This window comes from Triturus cristatus, chromosome 4_2 (genome assembly GCF_964204655.1).
Source record: "Triturus cristatus chromosome 4_2, aTriCri1.1, whole genome shotgun sequence".
NCBI classification, from domain to species: Eukaryota; Metazoa; Chordata; class Amphibia; order Caudata; family Salamandridae; genus Triturus; species Triturus cristatus.
In genome coordinates, this window is record NC_140586.1 from 810,321,585 (window position 1) to 810,336,458 (window position 14,874).

The 14,874-nt window shown below is 50.2% G+C and overlaps 1 long non-coding RNA gene across 2 annotated transcripts in view; it reads left to right on the forward strand.

The window, feature by feature from the left end:
* Window positions 1–14,874, forward strand: part of LOC146835098 (uncharacterized) — a 637,707-nt gene that overhangs the window by 153,560 nt on the left and 469,273 nt on the right. For both annotated transcript variants that reach the window (XR_014960382.1, XR_014960383.1), the window contains exon 3: window positions 2,920–2,987. This is a non-coding gene — a long non-coding RNA (uncharacterized LOC146835098). The remainder of the gene's footprint in view (window positions 1–2,919; window positions 2,988–14,874) is intronic.

The following is a 14,874-nucleotide window of genomic DNA, read 5'->3' on the forward strand; positions in this document are numbered from 1 at the left end:
GCCCTGCAGATATCTCCAAGGAATAGCCTGGAGATATCCAAGTGTGCATGTCAGTTTGGCCGGCCGTGGACAGCCGGCCAAACCGACATGAGCACTTGCAATTCTGATGGGGATGCTGTGATCGGGCCCCACCCCGCCCCAGGCTCGGCGGACTCCACAAACTTGACTGAGTCAATGAAAAATAAAATGATGATAAAAGTGTTTTATTATCATTTTATTTTTTTCATTTTCTGCCTTTAAGCAGTGGGGCCACGCTCCTCCGCCATCGCGGAGGAACCACACCTGAGCATCTGTAAAATAAACAAGATTGCATCCCTCAATGACATAGCACAAAGCAAAACAACAACACAGCAAAAACAGGGCATACCATGATGAATTAGCCAAATTGAGAGGCAACACAACAACCACAATACTGCTTAAAAAAACACAATGAAGCACAAAAACACAATCGCACAAAAACACACCAGCACAAAAACAATACAACACATCACTGCCACCACAAATAGCTACACAATATACACAAATTTCTAATCGCACATTGTCAACTCCACAAAGCTTGTTTCATCATAGGATGGTAGATGCTGTACTGGGCATTTCTTTGATTCCCAACAAGAACATGCATGAGCACGAGTCAGAGATGCCACATGACCAGACATGGATGTTTAAAAAAGTAGGTGAATTATCAAACACTCCAATTCCTTCAGATCCCAACAAAATATTTTTGCACAACATTAAACCATGCTCCCTTTCCCACCTGAAACAATTATATTTGAAAAAATTGAGTCACTATTCCTCTGTGGTGTGCCCCTGCTACAGAATTAACTAACACACTCTTTTGAATAACAAAGAAATAGTTTAAAACCCAAAGTGGCACGTTGTGTTATATTTACTCAAATGCATTTTACTGTGCTTGACACTCTATAATATTTGTTTCAGGGATTTTTATTTACTTGTTTAGACAGATTGCTAAAAAAGAGGCATTCCCCTAGAGCCGAGGAGTACAATAAGCACTGTTGGCTCGATTTACAAAGGGACTTACGACTCTCGTAAAGTTCAGAGTCTCCGAATTCGGGGTGGAATTTCCACAATGCAGTGCTCAGTGCGGAGATTCCACCACAAGTGTGGAGACTTCACACTTGTAACTTCACTAGTCGTAACTCCCTTTCTGAATAAGGCCCTTAGAGGGCAACATACTGCTGGCAACTAGCAGCACTGCCCTCTTTGTCAACGTGTAGAAAAGGTGTCTAAGAGCAGGCTTTAATCAGTGAAAAGTGACCAGGCGAAGGACCCCTTTCGCTTTGTGAGGGTGAACAGTGATAGGATAACTGTGTTGTTATGTTATGCAGATTTGTAGCGCACACTATCACACATGAAGGTATCCTGCAGCTGAGCAGATGTGAGTCTAGCCACACCTAGGGCCTTCTTCAGTTTGTGGAATCCAAGAAGTGAGGAGGAGACTCTTACGTTTAGCAGCAGGTCATCCCACTCCAGATATGAATTTTCGTATATGTGTGGTTTGTGGAAGTTGGAGTCTAGACGAGCGGTAATCCCGGGCGTAGTACTACGCTCCGCCCACGGAGTGTATGTAGCGCTGCCTGCTTCGCAGTTTACGAAGTAGGCGTAGCAGGCAGCGCTACGCACACGCCGCGGCGAAGCAGAGCTGCCCGCCACCCGTCTCCCGCCCACCCTAATTTTAAAATAAATTAAAGAATTTAAAAGTAAATTAAACACCTTACCTGCGGTGCGGCGTCCCGGGGCTCCCTCTTCCTGCTAGACCGGCAACTTCTGCTCACAAATGCGCATGCGCGGACGTCCGCGCATGCGCATTTGTGAGAAGAAGATGCCGGTCAAGCAGGAAGAGGGAGCCCCGGGACGCCGCACCGCAGGTAAGGTGTTTAATTTACTTTTATAATTCTTTAATTTATTTTAAAATGAGGGCGGGAGGGAGGTGGGCGGCGCGTAGTGGGGCTACTCGGAGCGCGCGAGTGTGCGTAGATTTGGCCACACTACGCGATACTCCACATAGCCCCACTACACCCAGGGTTAACGAGTGGATGTTTTCTGGAAGGTATGTAAAAGCGGATGCGATTGTTGAGGTATGGTGGGCCGGTTTTATGTAGGGCATTAAAAGTGTGGTTGAGGAGTTTGAATTGTGCTAGTTTCTGAATGGGGAGCCAGTGGAGATCCTTCATGGTGTGGTGTGCTGTGAGTGTGATGTGGGAGGTTTAGAGTGATTCAGGACACCGAGTCCTGAATGGTCTACAACCTTCTGGTGAGTTTTTTTGTTGATCGCGGCATAGAGAATATTCCCGTAGTCCAGCTTGCTTGTGAAAGGGGCATGCGTGATGGTTTTCCAGGTGCAGATTTGGAGTCATTTGAAAATCTTCCTTAGCATCTTCAGGGTATGGAAGCAAAAGGCGGTGACCAAAAATCAAGAGATCTGCTGTTGTTTGCGTTTATATGCCCCATGTGTATGTAAATGTTGGATTTTTCTTTTCTACAATCTAGAACTTGGTTGTGCTATTGTTCCTTGTTGGAATGTTACTTTATGAATCTAAGAGTTCAGTTGCTTTTGGTATAACACAAAATAAATGTGATTTTGTTCTACCTGTGCAGACTTTTCAGTAACTGACAAAGTTCTCTCTCTTTAGTTTCACTTCAGTTTCATAATATCTCCATCTTGTCTTCATGAATGACCAGGGCCGTTTCCCCCACATTTACAAACATAGTTGTGAAATAGTGTGTGCACATTTATGTTGGGATTCTGTCTTTTATCTTGCTGAGCTCAACCTACGGACAGAACTCCAGCTTTTTTTTAAAGTTTCAAAACAAGGATGACACCATGTATTGCCACCATATGTCATAAGCAGCAAAAGGGCATTTGGACTCATTTTATGTTTCCTTCACTTTGTCCCACAGGAAAGAAAGCCATAGAAGTTCCACAGGAATGCCAAAGCAAAAAAAGGATGCACACCTTCTCCAAGCAGGTACCAAGTCGTCCAACTTACAACAGACTAATCCTTTTACTTTTTACTAAGTGCTTCCTACATCACATATTCCAATGGAGGGCTTTCCTCAGATAATCTCTGCTTGTAAAACCATCTCAAGACTGAGACACAATATTTGCTCTAAACTCAAGTTGACCATAGCCACCATTACCACCAACAACCGTAAGGAGAGGTCATTTAGGGCCTGAGTGAAGACACGTATAAGATACCTTAAAGGAGTTAAAGAATTTAATGGACAAAAAATGTTACTCGGTGTTTTTGGTTCTCAATAATACATCTTCAGATCATTAATTAATGTATCATTTTTGAGTTGGGTAACAAGTGCAGCAATTATGACATTAAGGGACACACATACATTTTCAAACAAAATGTAACATTACATATATGAATAATTAGGTTGAGAAGTTGACCTTCTCTAAAACGATATCAACAGAATATTAGAAGCATGGTGACCATAATACAGAGAGGTAGGATTAATAGCGTATGGTCAAAAACAACTGCAGGAGTGTCAGAGTTTGACAGAGAAGTCTCACCTTCTGAAACGTAAACAGTAGTGGCCCTTGCAGGTAAGCGTGGTGGGCCGGTTGGGGTGGGGATTCAACAGACGACAACGAGGGAAAATTATTATTATGTTTTCATTTTTCCTCGTCGTCGTCTGTTGAACCCCCCACTGCTCAGGCCGCTAATGAGGGTAAATACAGGCAGCTTGTCAGACTGTTTAATTGGCCCTGCTTGATTTTGACTCATTCGGCCACCTCATTCATTCTGCCTTTATCCATACTACCTTATTACCAGTCTATCAATTTGAGTATACTATTTTTTCTGTGTCACCTAAAAGTTCCTGGCAGGTTTTCCACAATTCTATCTTTGTAGTGTTTGCCTCTCATCCAGGTGCATCACTAAAAAGAGGGTGTGGGCTCAGCCCCATGGGGCTAATAGATAGGGAGCCTACTATAAACTATGAGTGGGTGTAAATCACCTAATTTTATGTAGCGTAATTACGTGACATTGCTGTGACATTACACACAATTATGCAAAATGGACCTCACACTCAAACAAATTATCCAAACGGTCCGTTTAGGTAAAGATTCAACTTCGAAATGTCATTATGTGTTGATTTCCAGTTGCTCACATTCAAAGCATTGCAGTTTGCATTCAGATTTGTAGTTTTGTACTCCAAAGTTGGAATGAAAAATCTACCTAAAGAACAAGTTACTTACCTTCGGTAACGATGCATCTGTAAGAAACATTAGTTAGTTAGATTCCTCACCTTAGAATATCCCCAGGCGTCAGGCTGGATCCGGAAAGATTTTTGTAGCAATACCCCTTGCGCGTCGCTAGGTGTCGTCTGCGGCTACGCGTCCGTCGTTGGCGTCGTGCGCCGGAATGACGTCGTCGGAGTACTTAGACGCCGCCCTCACGCGCTGATGTCAGTTCTTGTACATAGCTTTCCGCACCAGGAACGCAGAGCCATGCAAGAGACCGACACTGGTGCCAAAAAGTCTAGGGCTCTGAACAGGATGGCCTTAACCCTAGATGTCGGTTCGCAGAACGGGGAGGATGGGTGGGTCGGTGAGGAATCTAACTAACTAATGTTTCTTACAGATACATCATTACCGAAGGTAAGTAACTTGTTCATCTGAAAGAAAGGCGTTAGTTAGATTCCTCACCTTAGAATAGATATCCCAGCAATACCAACCCCGGTGGTGGGTCTGCGAACCAAGATCACACCAGAAAGTCCTGGAGAACAGAACGGCCAAAGAAGCCATCTCTCCGGACTTGGCTTTCCAGGCAATAGTGCTTGGCGAACGTGTGCAGTGAGGCCCATGTCACCGCCTGACAGATGTCCTGCAAGGGAACTCCCCGTCCCAGGGCAGTAGTCGCCGCTGTGGCCCGGGTGGAATGGGCTCTCAGCCCAACAGGAGGGTCCTTTTTCGCCAAGGAGTAACAAACCTTTATACACAATACAACCCACCGTGAGATGGTCCGCTTGTGTACAGCCCTCCCCTTCTTAGCACCTACGTATCCAACAAAAAGTTGGTCGTCCACCCGGAACTGTCTGGTGCGGTCCAAATAAAAGGACAGCACACGTTTGGGGTCCAGACAGTGGAGCTTCTCTTCCTCTTTCGAAGGATGCAGAGGCGGAAAGAAGGTGGGCGATGTGACAGATTGCCCGATGTGAAAGGGGGTCACCACTTTTGGAAGAAAAGAAGGACGAGTCCGGAGGACAACCTTGTCTGGATGAACAGAAAGAAAAGGAGGCTTAGATGACAGAGCCTGGAGCTCACTCACCCGTCTAGCCAAGGTGATAGCTACCAGGAAAGCAGTCTTAAGAGTCAGAAGACGAAGGGGACAATTGTGAAGAGGCTCAAAGGGAGCGCACATCAGAAAGGTCAAGACAAGATTCAAATCCCACTGAGGCATTACGAAGGTGACAGGAGGGAACATGTGAGTAATGCCTTTAAGAAAACGCGAAACAACAGGGGACTTGAAAAGAGAAGGCTGATCAGGAAGCCGTAAGAAAGCAGAGATCGCAGAAAGATAACCTTTCAAGGTGCCCAGAGTAGAGCCCTGCTGGGCCAAAGAAAGAAGAAATAGGAGAACCTCAGAGAGAGGGGCAGAAAGGCGATCCACAGCCTTTGCTGTGCACCATGCCACAAATTTGTTCCACCTGCAGGCATATACCGATTTTGTGTAGGGACGCCTGGCTGCCAGAATCACATCGCAGACTTCAGGAGGCAAGTCAAATGGCATCAACTGTCGCCGCTCAATCTCCAAGCATGGAGGTGGAGACTGGACAGGTTCGGGTGGAGGACCGTCCCCCGCTGCTGCGACAGAAGGTCCTCCTGAAGAGGCAGTCATACCGGAGGATCAATTGACATACTGAGTAGCTCGGGATACCAGTACCTTCGTGCCCAATCCGGAGCCACTAAGATGACTTGGGCCCGGTCGTGCCTGATCTTCTTCAGCACTCTGGGCAGAAGTGGTATAGGCGGAAAGGCGTACAACAGACCGCAACTCCACTCGCGACGAAAAGCGTCTCCGAGCGAGTGCCGCCTTGGAAATTCCAACGCGCAGAACTGCTGACATTGCGCGTTCTCTTCGGTGGCGAATAGATCTAACCAAGGCTCTCCCCACTGCAGAAAGAGACCTTGCGCCACGTCCGAGTTCAGATGCCATTCGTGATCCATCATGCACCGGCGGCTGAGTTCGTCTGCTCTGGCGTTCAGAGAGCCCGCTAGATGTTAAACCACCAGGATGATGCCTTGGTGTTCCAGCCATGTCCAGAGGCGCAGAGCCTCCTGACAAAGGGTCCACGACCCCACCCCGCCTTGTTTGTTGCAATACCACATGGCGGTGGTGTTGTCCGTGAACACCTGCACGAATCTTCCCCAGACAGAGGGAAGGAAGGCTTTCAGTTCAAGCCGGATCGCTCTCAGCCAGAGTTGAGACTCCGCCGGAGACCAGAGGCCTCTGATCTCCGCCTCTCCTATATGGCCCCCCATCCCAGGAGGGACGCATCCGTCACTACTACGTGCTCCGGTTGAGGTAGGGAGAGGCATCTGCCCCTGACCCAATCGCGGTCCGTGAGCCACCACTGCAACTGTTTCGCAGTGCTCTCCGAGATCAAGACATGGTCGGACAGGTTGCCTCGATGCTGGGCCCACTGAAACTTCAGGTCCCACTGCAGAGCCCACATTCACCACCTGGCGTAATGCACCAACAGGATGCAGGAGGCCATCAGCCCCAGAAGCCGCAGCACCAACCTGACCGAAACCCATGATAGAGGCCGAAAGATGGGAATCAGAGCCTGAATATCCCGGACCCGCTGTTCCGGAGGATAGGCCCGGAACTGCGCCGCATATAGAACCGCTCCGATGAACTGGAGCTTCTGGGAGGGTCTCAGGCGTGACTTCGGCACATTGATGGAGAACCCCAGAAAATGCAGAAGGTCGGCCGTAGTCTGGAGGTGGGAGACGACTGCCTGGGGCGAGCCCGCCTTCATCAGCCAGTCGTCGAGATAGGGGAAGACTGGAACCCCCGATCTGCGCAGATGAGCTGCGACCACCGCCATCACTTTCGTGAACACCCGAGGGGCACTGGTGAGGCCGAAGGGGAGCACGGTGAACTGAAAGTGCTCCTGACCCACCGTGAACCACAGGTAACGCCGGTGGGCCGGCAGGACGGGGATGTGCAAATAGGCATCCTGCAAGTCCAACGCTGCCATCCAGTTTCCAGGGTCGAGGGCAGCCAGAACCTGAGCTAAAGTGAGCATCTTGAACCGTTCCTTCTGGAGGAAGGCGTTGACGCTCCTGAGGTCCAAGATAGGGCGTAGGCCCCCTTTGCCTTTCTTGGGAACCAGAAAGTAGTGGGAATAGCAACCACGACCTACTTCTGGACCAGGAACGAGCTTGACGGCCTCTTTGGCCAAGAGGGCCGTAACTTCCTCCCGCAGAAGATTCAAGTGATCCCCCGACATACGGTGGCACTGTGGTGGCATGGCTGGAGGGGTCGTCTCGAAGGTGAGGGAGTTGCCCCTTTGGACAATTTGCAGCACCCACCTGTCCGATGTAATGGAGTGCCAGTGGAGCAGGTGATGGCGAACACTGCCGTCCACTGGTGTGGAATGGGCCTGAAAGCTCGGAATAGGAGGGCTTTGAGGTGGATGCTGCCGGGGTGGATGTGGTCTGACCAGCACGTTGTCCTCCAGTACTGCCTCGGCGGAATCCACGTCCACGACCGCGTGCAGGTTGGTTCTGTGGCTGGTGGCTAGGCGGACGTGAGGAGGCGCCCCTTCCTTGGCCACGAAAGGGACGAAAGGCGGAAGTTTGCGGCCGTGGGGCCGAGAGACCCAAGGACTTGGCCGTAGCCCGGGAGTCCTTGAAACGAGCCCGCACACTATCCGCCTTCTCACCAAAAAGGCGAGTGCCATCAAAGGGCATATCCATGAGGGTACTCTGGACATCCCCCAAGAAAGATGTGGACCGCAGCCAGGCGTGGCGCCGGAGCACCACCGTGGTGGAAATTGCCCTACCCAGCGAGTCCGTGGTGTCTAGTCCACACCGTATGGCATGTCGTGCTGCATCTCGCCCGTCAGCAAGCGCCTGGGAGAGACGTGTCCGGGCCTCCTCCGGGCACAGGGGCAGCTCGTCCTCCACTGCCTCCCACAGAGAGTGGGAGAAACGGTCCAAGAGGCAAGCGGTGTTCAAAGACCGCAGACCAAAACTCAGGGAAGAGAACAGCTTCTTTCCGAACTGCTCCAACCTCTTGGATTCCCAATCCGGAGGAGCGGACAGGAAGGAGGATTGGGAAGTTGAGGCCTGGAAAACCAGACTCTCGGGGGTAGGGTGTTGGGACAGGAAACTGGGGTCGCCCGGAGCAGGGCGGTGGCGCCGGGCCACGTTCCGATCCACAGGAGGAACTGTGGAGGGCTTGGACCAAGTGCCCTGCAGAACGTCTATGAGGGCCCATTGAACTGCAGCAGAGGCTCTGTGGAGCTTGCTGACGGTTGAAGCACCTCTGTGAGGATGTTAGTCCTCACGGCCACAGCAGGCAACACGAGCCCCAGGGCTTCGGCCGCCTTGCGCAGCACCACTGAGAAAGCTGCACCTTCCTCAGAGGCCAAAGTCGGAGGAGAGATGAAACCAGCGTCCGGGGAGGTGTCCAGACCACTGGCATCCCCCAGTTCGTCTGCCCAGTCCTGTGAAAGTTGGGCCTGTCTGGCCATAGGGTCCTCAGACCCCTCCCAGTCGCCCCCGTCATCCGATTCCTGATAAACAGGAGGAATGATCGGAGCCGGGCGGTAGATGAAATGCACATTCATCGGCGTCGGGTGCGGCGTCGATTGGCGCCGCGCCGGCGTCGGGCTTGGACTGGGGCTAAACCGGGGAACGGCATCGTCAGGGGAGGACGCCAGAGGCGGAACCGGTGTCGGCGCCGGCAGAGGAGGCATCGTGAGGTCGACCGGCGCCGGCAGAGATCCAGGCCTGGATCCCTCGGGGACCTGCGGCGTCGGGACCGAAGTCGTCGACGGCACCGGGGCCGGAGCCGCCGGCACGCGAGGTCGCCCAGTCGTGCCCACGGGGCCTGAAGGCGCGCCGGTGGAGCCAGGCCCCTCATGGCCGAGAGGAAAGCACTGACCTCCACCGGAGTCGCGTCTGTCCCAGGGACCGGCGGGTATGGAGACGGACGCGGCTTCTGCGGCTCCGATGGAGCTGCGGGGATGGGACCACCCTGACCCTCGGCCGAGTCGCGCGACCGGCGAGGGGAGTCCGAAGAGCGGTGTCGCCTCTTGAACTTCTTTGATCGCTTCGACTTACCCGAAGACTTCGAGCCCGACGAGCGATGATGGTGGTTGCGGCTCCGCAACCGGTCCTTGGACCTCCTCCTGGACCGGGACCATGAACAGCGTGGAGCCGAGTGCCGAAGCTCGAGAAGCTTACGGGACCGCTCCCGCCTAGCTTTCGAGGTCAAGGCCTGACAATCGAGGCACGACTCCGCGTCGTGGTCGACCCCCAGGCAGTAAAGGCACCGGCGATGGTGGTCCGTCACCGACTTCAGTCGATGACAGGAGTCACAGGCTTTAAACCCAGGCATCCTACCGGCACCAGAGTCGAGTCGACAGAAGACCAAAAAGAGTCAAAAAAGTTTAGTCAAAAAGTGACTAAGGGGTAAGCTCTTCCCGGATCGGCGCTGTCTGGCGCGGAAAAAAGAAGAACTGACGTCAGCGCGCGAGGGCGGCGCCTAAGTACTCCGACAATGTCATTCCGGCGCACGACGCCAACGACGGACGCGGAGCCGCAGACGACGCCTAGCGACGCGCAAGGGGTATTGCTACAAAAATCTTTCCGGATCCAGCCTGACGCCTGAGGAATCTAACTAACGTGTTTCTTTCAGATACGTTTGTTGAGTGCCCATGTTAACTGCCGCTCGCATTCAAAACACTGACGTTTGCGGTCAGATTTGTAGTTTCAGTCTCAAAAAATACCCGAATGGTCTTCTAGAGTGAAAAATCTACCTGAAATGACACTCGCATTCAAAAAGTACCCGAACTGTACATATGCATTTAAAATTCTCATACAGGACTACTTACTCAGAGAGGACTCTTAATTGTATTCAATTTTGATTTGTGTTAACGACACAGGTAAAACTGTGGATGCATGTTGTTTCAAAACACTACATACAAACTTGTTTTCGAATGCTATGCAGTACTGCTAGTCTTGTTCTATGATGCTCAAACATTGCACCATATTCGAAACATTGAAAGCCCCATTTTTGTTTAACTGTAACCACACTTGTGACCTCACTGTGTCACCTCTTGTTTGTGAGTAATGCTTTATTCATGATGTAGACAATTATGATACCTCAGAAGGCTTTGAACTGTATGTTTACCAGCTTAATCCTACAATTCACTATGTGCAATAGTGCAGGTCTATTCACACACTGATAAATCAATCAGTCAATCAGGATTTATAAAGCATGGCTAATCACCTGTGAGGGTATCCACGCATTGAGAACTCTGCTGCTAATAGAGGGTTCAGTTGAACAGCCAGGTCTTGTATCCTTTCCTGAATTCTAACAAAGAGATGAGGTCTGGAGTTGAAGGGGGGGGGTCTTTCCAGGGCTTCGCAGCGAGGTAGGAGAAAGAGCATCCTCCACTGTTGCTCCAGCTGATGTGTGGAGTGTGAGCGAGGGAGAGGAAGGTGGAGCGCAGGTGTCTGGTGTGTTGGTGGAAATTCAGGCAGTGGATGATATATGCTGGTCCTTGGTTGTGTGGGGCTTTGTAGGTGTGGATCGGCATCGTGAATTGACATCTCTTTTGAATGGGGAGCCAGTGGAGCTCCTGAAGTGGGGAGTGATCTGGCTCCACTTAGGGAGTTCAAAGTTGTCTGGCAGCTGAATTCTGTATAGTCTGCAGTCTCTTCTGGAGATGCGAGGTGATTCCTACATTGAGTGTGTTGCTATAGTCCAGCCGGCTGGTGAATAGGGCTTGAGCAATGGTTTGTCTGGTGTTGACGGGAGCCATTTGAAGAACTTGCAGAGCATGCAAAGAGTGAGAAAGCAGGCGGAGGAAACTGGGTTGATCTGCTTTTGTTGGTGAACTTGCTGTCCAGGATGATGCGACGGTTGCAGACATGGTCTATCGCCGTGGGTGAGGTTCCTAGTTTGGGAGGCCACCAGGAGTCATTCCACGGGGAGATGTTGTTTCCGAAGATCAGCACTTCCGTTTTGTCTGAATTGAGTTTTAGGCAGTTATCTTTCATCCAGTCAGCGACACTCATCGTGCACCTGCAGAAGTTGGCCATCATGGTTAAAGGGGTCTTCTGATAGCAGGAGCATGAGCTGGGTGTCGTTGGCTTATGATATGATGTTTAGACCATGGGTTCTGATGATGTTGGCCAAGGTGGTCATGTCGGTGTTGAACCCTGTAGGGCGAGGGATGACCCTTGAGGGATGCTGCAAATGATATTTTTAGGTTCCATGGTGAAGGGTGGTAGGCGGATTCTCTGCGTTCTTCCGGTGAGGAAGGGGGCAATCCATTTGAGGGCGTCTCGTTGGATTCCTATGTGGTGAAGCCTCTTGATAAAGGTGTGGTGGGATATGGTGTTGAATGCTGCTGAGAGGTCAAGGAGGATCAGGGCCGGCATTTCTCCCAGGCCAAGGAGGATTCTGATGTCCTCTGTGGCAGCTATCAGGGCGGTTTTGGTGCTGTGGTTGGTGCGGGAACCGGATTGGGAGATGTCCCAAAGATTGATGGTCTCCAGGTGTTCCGTGAGTTGGAGGTTGATGGCCTTTTCGAGAACTTTGGTGGGAAATGGAAGCAGAGAGATGGGGCGGTAGTTCATGAGTTCACTGAAGTAGGCAGATGGTTTCTTGAGAACACGTGTGACTTCAGAATATTTCCATTCTTCAGGGAAGGTGGCCATTGTGATGAATGCTTTGAAGATGGCGGTGGGGATGGGTTCTGTGGGTGCTCTGAGTGGACTGAGTTTATGATGGCTGTGGTGTTTTGTTTGGTGAGCTGGTCCCAGGTGATGAGCAGGTGATCAGGATTTGCATCTGGGGGAGCGAGGGAGCTAAGGATTTCGGTGGCGGTGGGTTGGGGTTCGAAGTTTTTGTACATGGTGGAGATCTTGTCTTAGAAGAAATCCGCCAGTGTGTTACAGAGTTTCTTGGAAGGGGTGATGATGTTTTCAGTGGCTGAGAGGTTGTAGAACAAACTGACAGTGTTTAAGAGTTCTTTGCTGTGGTTAGAACTGGCTTCAATGCAGTCGGCAAGGGTTCTCCGTTTTGTCTCTTACAGGAGTTTATGGTACTGGTTGAGGTATAGCTTGAACGTGGATTAGTCTATGGGTTCCTTGCTGGTACTCCATTTCCTTTCAAGCCGCTTGCAGTAGCGTTTAGTGGTTCTCAGTTCAATGGTGTGCCAACTGGTCGGTTTGGAGGATCTCTTGAGTTTGGTGTGCTTGAATGGGGAGACTCTCTCAGTGCAATAAGTGATTCAGGTGAAGAAGTTCCAGGTTGGTTGAACTGTTAGGATGGGAGATGATGAGGTCATCTGTCCACCGGCTCTCTGATACTTTGTTCCTGCTGTGGTGTGAGGTACTTGCTGGCTTGGTGGAGGTGCTAGGTGAACCTGTGACGATGAAGTGAATAATGGCGTGGACTGTCCAGGTGAGCTTGGTGACATGGCTGTACTTGACTGTTGCTGGCCTTGAAGATGGGGTCAAATGTGTGTTGGTAACTAGTTGGGTGAGGCCGATGTTGTTCATGCTTTTGAGGAGTTTGGCGGTGCTGGTGTTGTTAAGGTTGTCGAGGTGAAAATTGAGGTCTCCAAGGAAGATGTAGTGTTTGGAGTCAATGGCGTCGCAGAAGCCAGGGTGAGGTCCTGGAGTTCTGTAGGCGAGGGTGCCTCTGATGTTGGTTTTAGCTGCGGTTTGGAGGTAGAAGTTGAGGTGTTCCATGATTGGGTTGGTGTCATCTGCAGTGGTGGTGCAGTGGATGGTTTCTTTCTGTCTGATGGTGATTCAAACTCTTTGTTTGTTGATGCGATCTTGGGGTGCTACCTTGTAGCCGCCGGGTGTTGCTGAGGCAATGTCGGGCACAGATGCAGGGTTAAGCCTGGTTTCGGTGAAGAAGATGATGTCGGGGGTAAGGGAGGTGATGGTGTCCCAGATCTCAGTGTTGTACTTGCAGAGTCATTGTGCTTTGAGCAGGAGGCAGTGGAGTTGTTCTAGAGCAGGCCTGGTAGGAATGGTGGCAGTCATGTGTGCGAGTGCTCTGGTGTTGCAGGAGAAGAGGCAGTTCCAGCAGGATGAAGGTTCTTCTGTAGATCGTGGAGAGGTGGGGCCACAGTTGTTGGTGCAGAGTCTGGGGTCTAGGGCTTAGAGCTTGGTGGCAGTCTATCTGCGAGTAGCAGGGAGGCCAGGGTTCCTGGTGCTGGGCATGGTCCAAGCACAGACAGGGTTGCCTTTGGTGGGCCATCAGCACACTAGCTGCGCAGCCGCACTAATGCCACATTTAAGTAGGCCCTGGGAGGAGGGTAGGGCTCTGGGTGGCAGTTGGAGGGGCAGGCAAGAAGCGGGCAACGAAACGGGCAGGAAAGGACACAAGGACAGGAAAAAGAAACGTGCAGACAAGACAGGCAAAAAAGAATTTTAGTAACAAGTCTTAGTAAAGATTACAAAATACAGTAAGTGCGGATACAGCAGGAAAGACAGAAACGAGCAATCAGGCGGCAATAAGGATAAACACGGGAGAACAACAATAGGGCAATCAGAGGAAATGAGCGTTAACGGGGAAACAAAACAAAATAGTGAAATGTGCAATTACAGCTGAACAGACAAATGGGCAGTTATAGGCAATGTAGGCAAACACAAGGAAAACAAGCAGTAAGGCAATTACAAGCAGCACAGGCAATGCAGTGCGACATACAAACAATGAGGCAACCCGGCAGGCAGGGCAAGCAGAAAGTGGAAAGCAAGCAAAAGGCAGTAAACCTGCTTTGCGGGCAGCAAGGGGGGCTGGCACAAGGATTCTGAATTATATTCCACAGCCATTTATCTTATCGCCACAGATAAAATATGCATGTGCTTGCCCATTTCTATGTGGACAACAAAAATTACTTGATTGTCAAGTAATGCATTTGTAATGTGCTTTTTAACTTTTCACAGCAAACACAAGGAGATGATGGACAGAGCGACGAAACTTTTCAGACACTCACCCCCAGTCACAGATCTGGGTTGAATCCATCATCGTTCTTTAGCTCATTTCGCCACCCCAGTTCAGACCCAGCCATATGCAAATCAGTCTTGACCCTGTGCCTCATGGGGACAGTCAAGCCTGAACTGCCAAGCCAGGTTAAACTTTTCATATGCACATATATTGACTTGTTTTAAAATGGCATGTAGTTATGCAATTCATGTCCAAACATGACTGAACCCTTCCACGGCCTCATTTAAAAAATAAGTGAAAGCGATTCTCATGGCTAAATTCACTTGATTTACTTACTTATTGATGTAATATAATTACTAGTCTGTATTATTGAGCACCTTGTATTGGAATCACCTATATTTACATTTTTTATGCCTGTACCTGTTTTCGTCTTGTGCAATGTAAAGCGTTCTGATACCCACAAGGGTTTTGTTCACGCTATATAAAACCTTCAAATAAATAAATAAATGCCACTCCAATATAGCGCCCTATTTGCAGCTTTGGGAGTCAGTTTTTTGTTTCACCTGTGTGCAAAGAGCAGCAGCAGATGGCTGCAGCTCCTGGCCTGCAGTCAGTTCCTATGACCAACCCCCCATGGGAAGGTAGCCCCCCACTATGGTGGGGCAATTCTTTTTTTGTTTTTGTCACTACA